This window comes from Coptis chinensis, chromosome 8 (assembly GCF_015680905.1).
Source record: "Coptis chinensis isolate HL-2020 chromosome 8, ASM1568090v1, whole genome shotgun sequence".
In the NCBI taxonomy this organism is placed as follows: Eukaryota; Viridiplantae; Streptophyta; class Magnoliopsida; order Ranunculales; family Ranunculaceae; genus Coptis; species Coptis chinensis.
In genome coordinates, this window is record NC_141463.1 from 75,854,421 (window position 1) to 75,866,572 (window position 12,152).

At 34.5% G+C, this 12,152-nt stretch overlaps 1 long non-coding RNA gene across 36 annotated transcripts; it reads left to right on the forward strand.

Moving 5' to 3' along the window:
- On the forward strand, window positions 1–10,360 carry LOC147483087 (uncharacterized). 36 transcript variants are annotated; one of them, XR_015204361.1, is made up of 15 exons: window positions 6–260; window positions 602–2,129; window positions 2,636–2,736; window positions 2,820–2,879; window positions 2,966–3,017; window positions 4,233–4,382; window positions 4,992–5,087; window positions 6,290–6,353; window positions 6,545–6,703; window positions 6,880–6,982; window positions 7,997–8,082; window positions 8,589–8,752; window positions 9,437–9,506; window positions 9,669–9,792; window positions 9,877–10,360. It is a non-coding gene; the product is annotated as an uncharacterized LOC147483087 (long non-coding RNA). The 36 variants fall into 36 exon arrangements; XR_015204355.1 differs by having other exon boundaries at window positions 8–260; window positions 9,314–9,506; XR_015204339.1 differs by adding an exon at window positions 373–416 and having other exon boundaries at window positions 5–260; window positions 8,589–9,792.
- The last annotated feature ends 1,792 nt before the right edge of the window (window positions 10,361–12,152 follow it).

A 12,152-nucleotide genomic window follows, 5' to 3' on the forward strand; every position in this document is an offset into this window, starting at 1 on the left:
ATACACGCCCTTTTTTGCAGATTTTAATTGTTCGTACCTTAAAAAAGATAAAAACCAAAACCTCTCTTTCCATACTCTCAAAACACCCCCAACTCTGCCAAAAAAAAATTCTTTTCAAACCGTCTCTCTTATTCTTCTTCCAAGTATCTCTCTCTCTCGCTCCCACTAACCCCATTTCATTCTCTAATCGAGTAAGAAGACGAACTCTGAAGATCTGGAGAAAAAGAACGAACTTTGAAGAAATTCTGTTCCTAAATCAGGTACTCTCTCTCTACAAATAAAATTATCTCCCTCAAATTCTCTGTTATCAGTTCTAGGTGTTCAAATTTTTAATCATCTCTCTCTCTCTCTCTCTAATTCCGTTTTCTTCAGTAGCTAGAGGTTGTTATTGGCCGGAACAAGCTTCAATTTCACAAGTTTGTATCTTCCGTAAAAAAAAAGATGCTTCTTTCATTTAATTAGTACATTGGTTAATGCATTTTTCGTATGAAATTTATTGGCGATGCTAAGTGTTTGTTTTCTTCTTTTTTATATAATTTTATTAAGTTTCTTTATTCTCAACTGCACGTTTGCTTATTTTCCTGATATATTCTTTTTGAAGGCTGGCGTGTTTCATAATGCGGGAGTTGTAGCATCGTCTAGAGTGAATGCAGAGGAAGGAGAAGAGGAGATTACTGGAGGAGGAGGTGGGTGTGGGGGTCGAGAAGGGACGGTGGAGATTAGTAGCGAGAACACGGGTACTGGAAGATCGGACGAGGACGTGGATGAGGAGGGAGTTCAAGAAGATGATAATGATGAGGATAAGCATAAGAAAAAGAAGAGAAAGAAGTATCATAGACACACAGCTGAGCAAATTAAAGAGATGGAAGCGTGAGTCATGTTTAGCATCTTTATTGCAATTTTTCTTTGTTTTTGTTAATCTTAGCTCTTTATATTGTTTGTGTCGGTCATCATTATGCTAATTGTTGTTGTTCATTGTAATTACAATGGTATATACTGCATTAGTCTCACTCATGTTTCATTATTCTATGTTGATTCTTTATTAAACCAAAAGTGAGTGAGGTGGAAAATTGGATATAGCCATATAGGAAGTTTGAAAGTTATTCAACTCATCTAATTATCTAAACCTGAATATTTCATTAACAGACCACCAAATTAAAAATATTCTCAACTCTGTGTAAAGTAAGGGACTTCCCATCATTCACCTTCACACAATGTTGCTTGATTGTGCCTAATGAGACTGCTAGGTTTGCCAAAGAAACAAATAGAAGGGTATATTATTAGCAGGACAAAAATATTAAGACCTGAAGAACATGTTCAAAAGTTTGAATTGGTTGGCGACGAAGAATCAAGTAAAAATATTTAGGAACTGATGGGAGTCAAAAACCAAAATGGTGATATTGCTGCTTATCACTTTCAGTAAACTGAACCTTATCATCAACATATAGAGCTCGAACACTTTGTTTATGATTGTCTGGTAATAACCTGAGTCACAAGACAGTTCCTTTCTTCCAAGTAATCGTGGACATGGAACTATGGAAGTAGTAAAAAAGATGCATGCAGGTCTCAGATGCATAAGATAGCGTCATAGTGGAACTGTGGAAGTAGTATAAAAATGTAGTACAAGTGGGAAATGACAAAGAAGAGAAGAAACACAGCCATTGTTGTAGGCAGGGATTGTTTTATTCAACTTCGCCAACTGCAGATCTATAATTAACAAACTAAAACTATATATAGTTTAATTTTCGTGAGCCTTTGAGTCCCTTATATCCTGATTATGAGGACTTTACAGTTTTGAAATTTGTCGTCAAGTTCTTTCGGTTAAAGGTTACACATGGGTGGACATACAAGAGTTTTACGGGACTTCTCGAATTACTTTGTGTGGCTTTTCCACGTGACAACAAGACTCCGGAGAATAATTATGAGGAGTTTTAGTTTGTTCAGTTGATTGGATTTATAAGGGATGAATGATTCATTTTTTTTTATCAATATGTGTTACTATGATTGTTAAAGGGCCCATTGAAACATCTCATAAACGAGTGGAAGGGAAGAATTTAGATGTAGTGGTGATGGGGACTGAAGAATTTGATGTCAAACCAAGGATTTCTACTTCTCCACAACTCAAAATTGTGAGTATACACATACTTTATATTTCTATATGTATGAATTTGCTATTTGTTTTACTGCTTAATTCTCAACTTGGATTGGATAGAATTGCATGACTTTGTGATTTTAAGCCCTGTAACAAGGGCTTACAATCACATTTCATGTAATGGTGATGAGGTCCCCATTTGGTGTTGCTATAATTTTGTAGTTTTTTTTCCTTTCAATGGTGGCTCACTCCAAAAAAATAAAACCTGTGATCCGTATAACAGGTTAAGTTATGGGCACTCATAACTTACTTTTCTTTTAATATTAACTACTTAAAAAAAATGGTTTAGTTATAGGTGTTGTGGTTTACTCAACTTACCCATATAACAGTATATGTGGTAGTTAGGGTGTGATCTCTATTAATTCATAAAAAAGAGTTAAAAAATTAATTGAAACTATGAACACATCTCTAATCATCAATGTTGGCATGAAAAATGTAGCCTTTTAAGTGTTTTTTTGAGTGAAGTTGTCGGCTTGGTTGCAGAAGCCCCCGAGATTTGTCTTTACGGGGAGGATAGTAGGACGGACCTAGGATGAGATCACTCACTTTCTTTGATCGCTACCCATTGGAAGGAGATTGGATAGGTGCATTTACTAATAGATTTATTAATTTCTTAATACCACCGTCATTTTTTCTCTAGGTTTGTTTTTACATATTTGATTCACAGCTGATGCAATGGTGTCTACTAGCCCGCTCTCAGTCTTTGGTTATGACTACATAAACCTAGGTATCATTTTTTGCTTATCAAAAGTTGTTAGGTACTAATATGTCCTTGGTCTTATTATTCTTGACAACTCATTGGGGTTTAACTAGATGATTGCTGGGTAGAACTGGATATAGACTCCAAGGTACAAGTAGACAACAGGTTTTTCCAAACTCATTTTCTCAATTTGACTTTAGAACCTCCACTACTAATTGTTTGTGTCAATAAGGTAATATTGGTAATTATATAACAACAGGTGTTAGTTTATGCATAACCTACATGATATTTCCATTTCATTTGGACATGGACATGTAAATTTCATGAATGAAGCAAAGACACCATATTATCCACTAATAGCTATAGCCCCCTCCAGTGATTTTTCTTAGAATAACTTTAACTTTTTTACCATGGAAGGGAGTTTAAACATCAAATCTGCTAATATGCACGATGGACAACTTAACTTTCTATCATTGATCCGTGGATGTTAGTGTTAAGGTTAGCAATGTGCCATTATTAGGATAAACCAAAGGTACTTTTGTGGATTATTTTTACAAGCATGTGTTGATTATTAATAGGGTGATTATTAACAAATGTATAAGGTCTAAATAGTAAGGCAATCAAGTGTTACTTTGTGTTTAACTTAGGTAAATTTCATGAATGAAGCAAAGACACCATATTATCCACTAATAGCTATAGCCCCCTCCAGTGATTTTTCGTAGAATAACTTTAACTTTTTTTACCATGGAAGGGAGTTTAAACATCAAATCCGCTAATATGCACGATGGACAACTTAACTTTCTATCATTGATCCGTGGATGTTAGTGTTAAGGTTAGCAATGTACCATTATTAGGATAAACCAAAGGTACTTTTGTAGATTATTTTTACAAGCATGTGTTGATTATTAATAGGGTGATTATTAACAAATGTATAAGGTCTAAATAGTAAGGCAATCAAGTGTTACTTTGTGTTTAACTTAGCTAGGTAAGATATATAACGTCTTATTAGCTAGATAAGTTATACTAATAAGGGATGAGTAGAGCAAAAAGAGTCATGAAACTTATATATTGAATATGAAAAAGATTTCTTGGGTGTGTGCTACGAACAGAAACCCCACTGCTTATTATTTGGAGTAGAATAACGCTTAGAAAAGTTTCCTGGAATGCTTATTATTTATGGCTAGAACGACATTGAAATATTTTGGTTGTGCATGTGGGCTACCTCAAATGTTTTAACCAACATAAATTCTGCTTGGGTTTTGGTGTTCAAATGTTTAGATGTTTTTTCGATACACACTCTTGAACTGAGATTGTATGTGTGTGAGTGGGAATTGAAGCCTTATGTAATTTGATTACCTTTTCTTGGCTTTTTATATCCAGTAAATTTCCATGCTTCACGTTGGAGTCTGCATACTCATGACCAAGGGTGGGGAGGCATCATACAACTAAATAATTTCTCAGAACTCAACACCAGTGGGAAACATGAACTAGATTCTAAGAGCTATTATTTAGGTCAGCACTCAAACATTGGTAAGTTTTTGTTTTCACTGAACTTCTATTTTCGTATAAGCTATCTGAACGTGAAACCTTAGGAAGGAGTAGGGATCTGTAATAGCACTGCCAAGTCTTTTTCCATCTTAAATAGACCACACACTTGAATACAAAATTCAGTAGTTGGGTTGGAGGTGATAATCTGTGTAATCATCGTACGCTCGATGACACTGTTCCCCTTTTTTTCATTCATTTTTTCTGCTGCCTTCCAGAACTTCAATATTTAGCTATGTTGTTTCGCAAGTATCTCATTTGCAAATCGCCATAAGAAACTTTTCTTTTCACACAGTTTTTAGTATTTTCCAGGAGGTTTATAAACTCACCTAAAAGCCATTGCTTGGTCTGACAATGCCACAATCTAGCAATAATTATTCATCCCACAATATTATTTAGAAACTTTGTTCAGTTCTTTGGTTTGCTTTATAAGTAGAGTAAGCATATGCTTTTAGTTGATATTTGACGAGTAAGCATATTGTTTTGCGTACTGGATTTGATCTATATACAGCGATAACAACAGTATGTATTCGTTTATTTATGTTGTTCCTCTCGAGTTTTAAAATTTAATTGTCTCATATATGTATATTGCAGGCAACTTATCGGTGTGTGAAGTGGTCAAGGGCTGAACTCTGTGAAGTGGGTGAAATACTGAAATGTATTAATTATGAACCTCAGATCAGGTTGCAGGCAAGCTTCCTATGAATCCCAACCATGTTTTTCAAGAAATTTCAATGTACATAGATTTTTATATATCTTAAGTTAAGTTTTCAGACTTTTAGTCTTGCATTATAATCTTGGATGTCCTAAAGCTAAGTGCTGCCTAAGATAGAGTAAACAGAAAGGTGCGTTACTAGCCCTTTGCACTCCTGCCTCCCAAAGCAGAGACCTAACATAGGTTTCTTACATATTTTCTTTACAAGCTTTTTAGGCTTTCTTGATTTCAATTGTGTGCTACATCTATGTATTTATGCATTCACTGTACCATCTCACTTGATGAATGGGTAGCCTCTTTGCTAACCAGGTTAGTATATATAGCTTTTCAAACAATGATTTATGATTTCAATATCTAAAATGTAAACACCAGTAAAAGAAAAGGGTTTTTTTTCCTCAACAAATAAAGGTCCTTAAGTAATTTTTCTGTTTCTCTTAACGTTACCCCACACGTTCACATTAAATGTGTAAAACAATTTGTGTAGTGTGTTTTCCACATTACTGAGTTTGTGTATTTCATTAATTCACTTTCGCTCTGCTAGGTATCTTGTTAAGATTTTGCTCTTTGTCTATAAATTGTAACAACACTTCTATATACAACAACCCATTCCATTTGCTAGCTAGCATGACCATGAGAAGCCTTTTTGTACTTGGGCAAACTTGCTTACAAGTGACAACCATGTTCATTCATGCCTCTTATGTTCTTTTTCAATTTTTCATAAATTATATTGTTTGAAACAGTAATTGAACAATTGTTTGGCACGTTCTTTATGGAGAAAGTTCGTATAGCATACCATACATTACCATAGATAGAGTTCTTTATGCTAATGATTATTTCCAGCTTCAGTTTGACTCCCATGAGCGTTACCACACATGCTCACATTAAACGTGTTTCCACAATATTTCTTTGTATTGTGTTTTGCACATTATTGGAATTACGAGAAAACCATTGACAAAATCAAATGGTTTCCTATATGTCTTAGCAAAGAAGACATATTCCTAAAACCCTTCATTGTCTCCATTAAAACCTTAATCACTCTCCAAGTTCACAATAGCAATGTTCTCTAAAATTAAGTCAATTTGATCTCCAAGTTCACAATAGCAATGTTCACTTTGATCTCTAAGTTCAGGATCGTTCTCACTGTCCTCCAACAATTAATTAGAGTTTGTCTGCTCAGGTTAATAGTCAGTATGCACTGTTTTGGAAATTGTCTATGGGGAGTTTTGATTTAGTACGCATAGGTCAGTTTACATATTCTCTTAATAATTGATAATTACTGCAATGAGTTTGATGTTATGTTTCAATAATAATCATTTTTCTCTTTAATATCTATGCAGGTTTTCCTGTTTGAAATGCTGTTTTAATAGATAGGATTACAGATTATTCTCTCTATTTTGCAATCTTACCAAACAATTTGTTGTTCATGTTTTAGGCTATGCACTTCTAAGAGGAATAATGTTCACCAGAACCAGTCATCCATGCATGCTGAATTGTCCATGGAATGTGCCCACTAAATGCGTTTCAAGAAAGTTCTCAAAGATTATTGGGGGCAGCCCACTACATTACTATTCTAATCTTGCTAATAGTAGAGGTACCTTATCTGTTCATTGAACACATTCACTTCTTTTGCTATGACATCTGTTTTTCCGTTTTTGTCTTTTTCATTTTTTTCATTATTAATTATCATGTTTGTTACTAAACATAAACGGGGGAATCTTTATGTTCATGTTGCCTAACATTAATTCTTTTGTGTCAATCATGTACTAGGTACTTACAAAGTGAGTTAGATGTTAACATTGAGACCGTGAGTGGCGACTCTATAAATATGGAATATGTCATCAAGTAAATCAAACTAACCCCTGTTAGTGAGGTTAGTAATTTCCTTTACTCCTGTCTTCGATCTTTGTCAGTCCATGAGTTATATTTTGTGAATTATATTGGTTTGTTTGGTCGTAAGAGATCAAAGTTGTTTAATTGAAAAGTTCTTCATATGGATTACTAATCCATTACTTTTTGGGGTGAACTATATGTTGAACACAACACTATTGTTCGGTTTATCCTCATTGGTCAAGGTTAGTGGGAATTCCTTGGATATATAGTATTCCAAATACACGATATTGACTTCCAATAGGTTTGTTTGAGTGTTCTATTGGGTATATATAGTGATCATTTTGAGTTTTTGGACATTTCAAGTTTATATTCGTCATTAGTCTAAGATTTTGTCAAGGGTATTTATAAGTGTACTCTTTCCCAACTTATTTGGACGGTATTACTGGGTTGTAAAAGTAGTGGTTGTGAGTTGAGAAATCATTTGAAGGGCTAGGAGCACCATAGAAGCACCACAGAGACCAAAACACAATTTCCCACCAAGCCAAAATTTATTTTGTGCTTTCATGGTTCGAGTGATATTCTGATCAGATTGATTTGAAGTAATACTTCCAACAAATCTGCGAAGAAATAAGTCCATTTTTATTTTATTATTAATGAAGTTCAATATTAAAAACGCAACATGGATTTGCACATTGTCCGTCATCACCATCCTCATTATCACGAATTACATGATCATCAGATCACCACTAAATGCAATTTTAATTCTAACCACCTGTCTCCTTTCCAAGACAAACTCCATACCTTATAGTGTAGAGGTGAATAAAGTGTTAATGGGCTATGACATCCTTTGTGCACTTACTAGAGAGTGTGTCAATGGTCCATAGTTCACACAAATACTGGACATAGTGGTTGTTGATAGTTTTGTCTTATTTATCATTTGCCTATATTTATAGGATTGATTTTGATTATTCATTGAGTAGATAACAATAGTTGGTTGTCATCACGTTAGATACAAAGGCATATATGTGACTGATTTTCTATGTTTATTGAGTAGATAACAGCAGTTGGTTGCCATTGGCAAAGCAACGGAAGACACGTTAAAACCAATAGACATACATCTACTCTAAGGTCAGCTTATAGGTATGGACAACATTATAAATGCGTATGTGTTAGGTTTTGTCAAACATTTTATTTTTTCCATGTTTATTATTGCTATATGTTTTTTTTCTTCTTTAGTTGGGTTGTTAGGTCACTTAACTATACCTTTAACAATACATTTCGATCTTTAAATGTAAAAGTTACATTTATAGATAAACAACCACCCTGTCTTGGTGTTTTATATTAGTAGGAGGTTGTAAAGATGTCTTAATTTTAGATTCACGTGAGTTAACTCTATATTTGATTTTTAGTCATGATCTCTTTATCTCTCACATATTGAGTTACGGTCGGTCCCATAAAATATAAAATGTGGGTTGACGTGCCACTGAAGGTTCCTTCTTAGAGACGCTTTCCCTTTTCGCAAATACTTTCCCCGCTCACTCTTAACTGTTTATCAAACCCCTCACATTATTCCAAAAGAAACATATTATTATTTTAAAAAGGAGGTTCTGATTCATTCTTCGCTTCCTTTTGTTTTGGTTTTCAAGTTTATTCCTCAAAGTTTGAAAATGGCGGAGAAAAGAAAAAGACCGGCCAAGTGCAGAATACTTGGGTGAGAATGAAGACAGTTTGCAAGGTGAAAGTGGAGATGCCTAATGGAAGTGTGGTTATTATAACTTCACCTGTTTCTGGACAAGGAGTGCACTTTGAGGTATTCTTCTTCTTCTTCTTCTTTTTACTAATTATAAAGTTCATGAACGGGCATAAAAAAGGAGTAAGCTTCTCCTTTTCTTTTCGTTTTTCAATTGTTTCTAGGTTGTTATAGTTTGAGCTTTGGTTTAGTTTACTTTATAGTTAGGAGCATGCTTGGTTATTGAAAATTGGATAGTAATTGGTAAGTTTAGATATAAGAAATATTAAAAATATTGTTTAACAATGGAAAGCTCTCTATGTTGGGGTTTTTTTCCCGTTAGCTAAGATTTTACATCAGGGGAAAAACAACGATTTAATAATGTGTTTATGGTACTGACCTTGGACAAGGGGGAATTAAGTATTCATCTGTGGAAGGGCAAAAAAAATAAAAATAAAAATAAAAGGCTCAGACCATAAAATTGTCACCCAAATATATCTTTACTGATTAATCCTTGATGAAGTGGTTTAGATTTTTAAATTTGCACGCAAAAAGGGGGTCTACATCCCTTAGTCATGTGACATTTTCCATTTGTATGCCAATCTATTCTACAACCACTTATTACTTTTTTTTTGTTGAAAGATGTGGATTTCTTGAAGTTAATGAAGTTAATTTGTGGTGGTTTTGACTTGGTCATCTGTCAAAATCCATTTACCAATATTCCTGAAAGTTCCAAAGTAGCTCTTGATGGTGGAAACCCAACAGGTTTTGACTTCACTTCTTTCTTTGAATGTGTCCGTGTTCTGCAAAATGTAAGGAGCACAATGGGATGCAGGTGACACAACTTCCATATCTTAACCACCATCCTTGCGATGGTTTATATAAAATGTCAATGTTTAAACATGGGGTATCCTTTGCGGCGACTTTCTAATTTATCAAATGGATGTATGTTGATCTCATTATAGTAGTTACACTAACACTTAGAATCTGTTTTCAGAGTATTTCCAAGGATCGGTATCTAATAGATTCAATGGCTACTCCGCGTTGTAGTCTTAAATGTTTGAAGTTTGATATCCCACGAAGCAAAAACGAACTTGCAATCTCTGCACATTCGTATACAGGTACCACTATAGCATAACAACTTATTCGTGAGTCGAACACATGTGTGCCTATAGATAATTATCTAACTCATGAACTGTTGATAGGGACGATATCTGACACACAAAGTGCATAACATTGAAGGACATGGGCAACCGGAAGAACTTTATGATGAAGATATATTGGAGCACCTCACGGAAGTCGAAATGGATATATACAAACGAAGTGAGATTGAACTAGACGTTGTTACATACTTGCTAGAGAATGCAGGCTTTTTGTCGAAAATGAATATCGATTGCAAATGCTGCCGTGGAAGAGATTATGATATAAAAGACCATATGCAATTTAGAAAGAAGTTGATGAGATTGTCCAAAGGTTTTGCCTGTTTAGTCACTGTTCCCAGATTAATATGACTCGATCCTGTTTTTTAACACCCAGTTGCTTGGGTTGTTCTTTAATTTTCACTGAAGTCAGTTTAGTCAGCCAAATAAGGATATGAAGGTCCACGAGATAGGAATGTTATTTGGGCATAAAACAATATGGATAACTCACAGTTATGTTTTATTAATGAAATTCTATAGTTTTGGAGCACCTCAAAGACTCAAAAACAGTTCAATCAAATGTCTTCTAGAAAGTGAGCTAACTAAGCCTATTGTGATATTGTTCGACTTCTTTAAGCAATAGAATTCTTGGTTCATGAAGTTCACAGTTTGGGGAGGTGTACAGTTTGGGCGTTCTGCTTCTCAGCTTCTGCAGGTGGCAAAGATTAAGATTCTTTTTCTTGCTTAATGCGTTCTGCAGGAACAACTTCTCTGTTTCAGTTGGTGGATGTAACATATCCTAATGTATGCCGATGGTGTTTGTAATTCAGTGTAGACACTTCTATTCTGTCAATGTCATCCTAGCTTATGTTGTTGGTGCTAATGAGAAGTTTTAGTATGAACTTAACTTCAGCAATTAATTAAATGTAGGGGAATCAACGTTTTGCATCTAGATTGTTGGTTATTTCTTCTAAATGTCATTGTAAGCTGTGATTGCAGCATTGCAATATGCTTCAATTTTTTTTTTTTTGATTGGTAAGCCTCTTTTATTGCTTAAATTGTTATAACCACTGCTGCAGAGAAATAAAATCTAACAGAAAACCCACCACACCTCTTTCCAAAACCCAAACAACACTTAATCTTCCTCTCCCTTCCAATCCCATCTCATCCCGTGAAGATTAATTCGCTGGATGACAATAAAAAACAGTTCAAAGTAAGCGCCCACTTCCATTGTGGTGCAGGGCAACCATTATTATACCCTAATTTAATTTTCCAGTACTCCAATATGTTTATTTTTGTTGATCAGCAAAGCAATACATTGACAGAAAAACAGAAGCTTGATGCAAAAGAATTGAATCAATCTCAAAACACCCACCAAATGGGAGTTTCAATAGTACTTACAATGTCTAAAGTTCAAGCTTATTCTATCCAACCAACCAAGAAGGCCCAATGCAACAAAATATCAAGTCTTTTTCATACACATTGTTCGTATGAAGTTTTGGAGCAAACTAAACCACTAATACATTTGTTTTCTCATGATTTTACTATGTTTCTTGAAGAACATTATTGTTTGAATTGTACACCCATAAGGTGCTAATTATAGCTAGCACAAATTCCAATTGTATCATGACTTTCTTCTAATGGCAGATGTCTCTAAAAAAAAAATATAAAGATAGAATTTCAAACGGGATTCATTACCAAAAGTCCGACATAGATAGTCTTATTTACTAAAGAGAACAAATAATCCAAACTCACTCTCTCTCTCCCTCTCTCTTTAAAAAGTCTGAAAGTTGTACTGATAGATAGACGATTATGACAATAAGCAGGATTAATGCGCCATAAGTATGCAAAAACTGTAAATGCGCGCTGTCGTGTGTAGCAGTTCAAATTAATCTTGAAAGATGAAAGACTTCTAATTTATATTTTAAAATAATATTATTGGTGGCAACATCTCTCAAATCCCTCTATACCGAATTTCATTTTTGTTTTATGATATTAGAACTCAGACTTCAAATTTATCTTCTTCTTATTCGGTGGCGTCATCATCTTCTTGGATTCATTTGAGATCGGTGTTATTTGTTGTTACTTCTGTTTCAACATAGAATATGGATATGGATATGGAGCAGAGCAATCAAACTGGATGTTGTGCATGTTTTCGACCATGAGGCATGTTCTTTTAAATTGAGAATTGCATGTAGTGATAATATCTACACATTGAGAATTGCACGTGGATAGAGTCTAAACATCTCTAAGGCATTCTGGATTTCATCAGGTTTGGAAATGATTGTTTGTGTGAGAATGGGACCAGAGAAGTGGCTGGATCAATTGTTGTTTGAGCAAAT